We start from the raw sequence: 6000 nt of genomic DNA, 5'->3' as shown, positions 1-6000 counted from the left end.
CGATCTAAGAGTATTGTGTGATCTATAGTATCGAACGCAGCACTTAGATCAAGTAAAACTAGTATTGAGATACAGCCTTGGTCAGAAGCTAAAAGTAAATCATTTGTGATTTTAACGAGCGCAGTTTCAGTGCTATGATGCGGCCTGAATCCTGACTGAAACTTTTCATAGATATCATTTTCTTGCAAGAAAGAGCCCAGTTGAGCGGACACAACTTTTTCTAGTATTTTAGACATAAAAGGTAGATTTGAAATGGGTCTATAATTTGCTAGATTATTATGATCTAATTGTGTTTCTTAATGAGAGGTTTTATAACTGCCAGTTTAAATGTTCTAGGAACATGACCTAAAGATAAAGATGAGTTAATAATATTGAGGAGAGGCTCTTCCACTGCAGGTAACACTTCTTTCAGTAGTTTAGTTGGTATAGGATCTAATAAACATGTTGTTGTTTTAGATGAAGTGATAAGTTTAACTCTTTTTGTTCTATAGTTGTAAAGCACTGTAATTGTTCTTGCGGGGGGATAATTGAGGCTGAATTATAAGGCGCGATTGAGGATTGAACGTTTACAATTGTGGTTCTGATGTTTTCTATTTTCTCAGTGAAGAAGTTCATGAAATCATTACTACTAAACTGTAACGGGATATTTTGTTCGGGTGACGTCTGTTTATTTGTTAGTCTAGCCACGGTGTTAAATAAAAACCTTGGATTGTTTTGGTTATTTTCTATTAGTTTGCGGAGGTGCTCAGCCCTGGCCGCTTTTAGGGCCTTTTTATAACATGACATACTGTCTTTCCACGCGATTCTAAAGACCTCTAAATTAGTTTGTTTCCATTTACGCTCTAAATTACGGGTTTCTCTCTTTAGAACATGCGTAGTATTATTGTACCATGGTGCTTTAATTTTCTCTCTGACCTTTTTTAATTTAATGGGTGCAACAACATCCAATGTTCTAGAGAGAATGGTGCTCATAGTGCTAGTTAGTTCTTCTAGTTCATCTGTTTGTTTGGGTTCAGGCAGCAGCTGAGACAGATTAGATAAGCAATTTGAGAAATTATCTATGGTGGATGGAAGGATTGTTCTGCCTGGTCGATAACGCGGCGCAGCATGACATATTACAGCAGTACGTAATATGCAAGTTACCAAGTAATGGTCAGTGACATCATCACTTTGTGGAATGATATCTATATCGGTTGGATCGATTCCATATGATATAATTAAATCGAGTGTGTGATTAAGACGATGAGTTGGTCCGGTGACGTTTTGCTTGACCCCAAAGGAATTTAACCCTCTGGTGTCCTTCGGACCAAATGGTCCCGAAACGTTTAAATAAAAAAATGTAAAAAATCATAGCTTCATCGGAATGGTCCGAAATTTGGTGACTTTGTTGGTACTTGGTATATGAACACCCCAAAAAAATGGCGACAGGATTTGAATAGTCTAAGTGGTTGTAAAAAAAATAGTCACACTCAAGACCTTCGGGACCAAATGGTCCGCCATAGGAAATGAATGGGAAATTGGCAAAAATGTGAAAATACAGAGTTTTTTTGTGCGTACAATCTACAAATCAGCCACGATCCAGAAAAAAAGCACACAACAGTGAAGGGGTGAATCTATAAAACATCAAGAGTGCAAAACAGACACATCCACACACACACACACAAACACACTTTTATACACATACACACTAATAAATTCAGATTACATAAATCTATTTTGAATTTTTAAAAATCACAGCTTCTTCGGAATGTTACGAAACTAGGTGACTTTTATGGTATTAGGTATGTGAACACACAAAAAATATTGAGGTCATGATCCAAGCATGCTAAGTGGTCGTCACACTTCTGCTCTTTGGTCAAAAATGACCACCATAGGAAATGAATGGGAAATTGTCAAAAATATGAAAACACAAGAGTTTTTTTGTGCATACAATCTACAAATCAGCCAGGATGCAGAAAAAAAGGACTTAACAGTGAAGAGGTGAATCTCTAAAACATCAAGAGTGCAAAACAGACACACACACACACAAATGAAAGCTAATTTTGGGAAATGTGTGAAATAAAAGCAATTATTCATCAATGTAAGACATAAAGTGCACAGCAATGAAAGCATGAGACTCAGACTGTAAGCATCAAGGTTGTAAAATAGACACACTCACACAGACACACACACACACACACACACACACAAACACACATAGGAAAATGTGAAACTGTAACAGAGAAATGTGAAAATATGTGAAATAAAATCAATGAATCAAATAAAGGAGAGACACTGGAGTAATTTCTAAGGATTGAGTTCATTGAATTCAAAATGTTTATTGTGTAAGATTAATAAAAATATGTTATGACTGAAAGAATTGCATTTTTATTAAGTTAGAATTAAACATTAAACATTGGGTAACAAAATGCTTTCCATTTGTTCTCTTTCTAATGCAATGTTCAGGTTTGACTGTATTATAAAGTAAAACTGGCACTTCAAATTACCATTTAAACCAACCAAACAAACAAACAAAAAAGACAAAAATAGTCTTTGAGAATCTGTTATTATATTTTAAAATCAACAACCTGAAAAAAAAATTGGCAAATATGTGCAAAAATCACTAGAATTCGCAAGCCTTTCTACAGAAAGCTGTAAATCCATCTAGTGGTAAAAATGTGCTATTGCGTGATAAAAATGCTCAGTGTATCCACCAGATGGCACCCATCTCATTTAAAAAATTACTTTCATGAGGCCTAGGCTTGACTCTAAAATGAAATACAGCTTTAATAAAAAAAAAAAAAAAATTACATATATATAAAAAAATTCTATTATATTCAATGGGAAAAAATGGGTCATAATTATTGCATAAATATTAATTATAAATCATAAAATTATCTCAAAACACCAAAAAAGAAAAGAAAAAATATTATAAAAAAACAAGTAAAAAAAAAAACAAATGATGATTTTTTTTAATAAATATTATTCCCACCCTCCCGGACCATTTGGTCCCGAAGGTCCTGAGTGTGACTCTGAAATGAAGGACACCAGAGGGTTAATACATCTATAAACGCAGCCCCTAACGCATCATTTGAATTATCTACGTGTATGTTAAAATCTCCAACAATTAATGCTTTATCTACATTGACCAATAGATCTGAGAGAAAATCTGCAAACTCTTTTAGGAAATCAGCGTAAGGCCCAGGCGGTCTATATACAGTAGCCAAGGCTAGAGATAATATGGATTTTTTTCTAACATCTAAGAGCGTAACATTTAGTACAAGTATTTCAAACGAAATAAACTTATAACCCGTTTTCTGAGTAACATTGAGAATATCTCTATAGATTGTTGCAACACCGCCGCCACGACCAATCAGACGGGGTTCATGCTTATAGGAGTATCCAGATGGAGTAGACTCATTTAGACCGAAATAATCATTTGGTTTAAGCCAGGTTTAAGCCAGTTTTCAGTAAGGCAAAGTACATCGAAGCTATTATCTGTGACTATTTCATTTACAATAACTGCCTTAGGTGTGAGTGATCTAATGTTTAGAAGACCTAGCTTTAAAAATTGTTTTTGTTTACTAATAGCAACATTTTCTGTTTTAATAACAATTCGATTTTTCCTAGATCCTGCAGTAGAATTATTATTTGATCTCACTAAACGAGGAATAGACACAGTTTCTATGCAATGTTCTACACTAGTATTTATATCATTTAAATTGGTGCAGGAGAGACTATGATTTGGACTTTTGGTTACTAGTCATTTAATAGTATTTAACATTTTGGAGATGTTATCTGACAGAAGATCCACTCCGAATCTGCTTGGGTGTAAGCCGTGTTGCAGATATCTGTAATTCAGTTTTGCCTAGTCAAAAAGAACATTTCAGATATCCGCAATTACATTCTTCCTATCCATAATTGTAATTTCAGATATCCACATTCTTCCTAGGACAAATGACGTCACTTTTGCCATTCATTTGTATGGCAAGCCATTTTAACATTTAATAATTTAAACCGACTAGTCTCTATTTTCATGCTACTAGTACTTATTTTTTAGATACTAGTATCTATTCCATTAAGTACTAGTACTTATTCATTAGCTACTAGTGCTTATTCTTTAGGTACTAGTGCCTATTCTTTAGATACTAGTGCTTATTCTTTAGGTACTAGTACCTGTTTAAAGATACTAGTACTTATTCATTAGATACTAGTTCTTATTTATTAGATACTAGTACCTATTAAAAAGACACTAGTACGTATTTATTAGATACTAGTGCCTATTAAATTGGTACTAGTACTTATTCATTAGATACTAGTACTTATTCATTAGTTACTAGTATTTATTATTAGATACTAGTACTTATTAATTAGATACTAGTACCTATTAAATAGATACTAGTACTCATTCATTAGATACTAGTACTTATTTCGAGAGTGACTAGTAACTATTATTTTGTTACTAGTAAGAAATTTTAAATTTTTGCCATTGACTTCTATGGGGATCTGTCATTCAGATATCAACTATTCAGTTCTGACTAGTATGTATTCCAATTGTGACTAGTACATATATATTAGATACTAGTAGTATCTATTTAATAGGTACTAGTATCTAATAAATATGTACTAGTATCTATTGAATAAGTGCTAGTAGCTAATTAATAAGTACTAGTATCTAATTAATAGGTACTATTATCTAATAAATAAGAACTAGTATCTAATGAATAAGTACTAGTATCTAATGAATAAGTACTAGTAGCTAATTAATAAATACTAGTATCTAATTAATAGGCACTAGTATTTAATAAATAAGCACTAGTACTTAATGGAATAGTTACTAGTATCTAAAAAATAAGTACTAGTAGCATGAAAATAGATACTAGTCGGTTGAAATGATTAAATGTTAAAACGGCTTGCCATATTATGCCTAGTCAAAACTGAATTACAGATATCTGCAATTGTCATTTAAGATGTGTGACAAGTTGAATGTCATTTTCAATGACGTCATTGCAGATATCTGTAATTCAGTTTTGCCTAGTCAAAACTGAATTACAGATATCTCTATCTGTCGTTTCGACTAGTCACAAGTACGTTACAGATATCTTGAATGACAATTCCACCTATCCAAAATGTAATTACGACTAGTCAGAAAGACATTGTTGATATCTACAATGTTAATTCCGGATAGTCAAAATTAGCTTTTAAATGTTAAAAGGGCTTGCCATAGTAGGGAAGCCTCGGGACAGCTGACGTTATGGCAATGGGCGTTTTTGTTTTCGATGCGCTGTACACAGTAGGCCAATCACAACAGACTGAGCTGTCTGGCCAATCAGAGCAGAGTAGCTTGCGGAAAGGAGGGATTTAGAGAGATTGATTCATCTCACGAGTCGTTTGAGAATCATTGAAAATGTGATGATGTGCAATGTATATTATGGGGAAATTAAACAGTTTTTTTTACCTTTGATGCATGTAAACATGTTGTAGGAGACTCCACAACAACATTAGGAAACTTTAAAATAGCATAATAGGGGCCCTTTAATGTATGACGAATGATTGATGTGTGATTTGCTGCCACTTGTCCTCTCCCCCTGCCCTTATAGGGACCACAATGGAAATACACTCACCTAAAGGATTATTAGGAACACCTGTTCAATTTCTCATTAATGCAATTATCTAATCAACCAATCACATGGCAGTTGCTTCAATGCATTTAGGGGTGTGGTCCTGGTCAAGACAATCTCCTGAACTCCAAACTGAATGTCAGAATGGGAAAGAAAGGTGATTTAAGCAATTTTGAGCGTGGCATGGTTGTTGGTGCCAGACGGGCCGGTCTGAGTATTTCACAATCTGCTCAGTTACTGGGATTTTCACACACAACCATTTCTAGGGTTTACAAAGAATGGTGTGAAAAGGGAAAAACATCCAGTATGCGGCAGTCCTGTGGGCGAAAATGCCTTGTTGATGCTAGAGGTCAGAGGAGAATGGGCCGACTGATTCAAGCTGATAGAAGAGCAACTTTGA

This window comes from Abramis brama (assembly GCF_963993115.1).
Source record: "Abramis brama genome assembly, chromosome: 1".
Taxonomy (NCBI): Eukaryota; Metazoa; Chordata; class Actinopteri; order Cypriniformes; family Leuciscidae; genus Abramis; species Abramis brama.
This window is presented reverse-complemented; position numbering follows the sequence as displayed.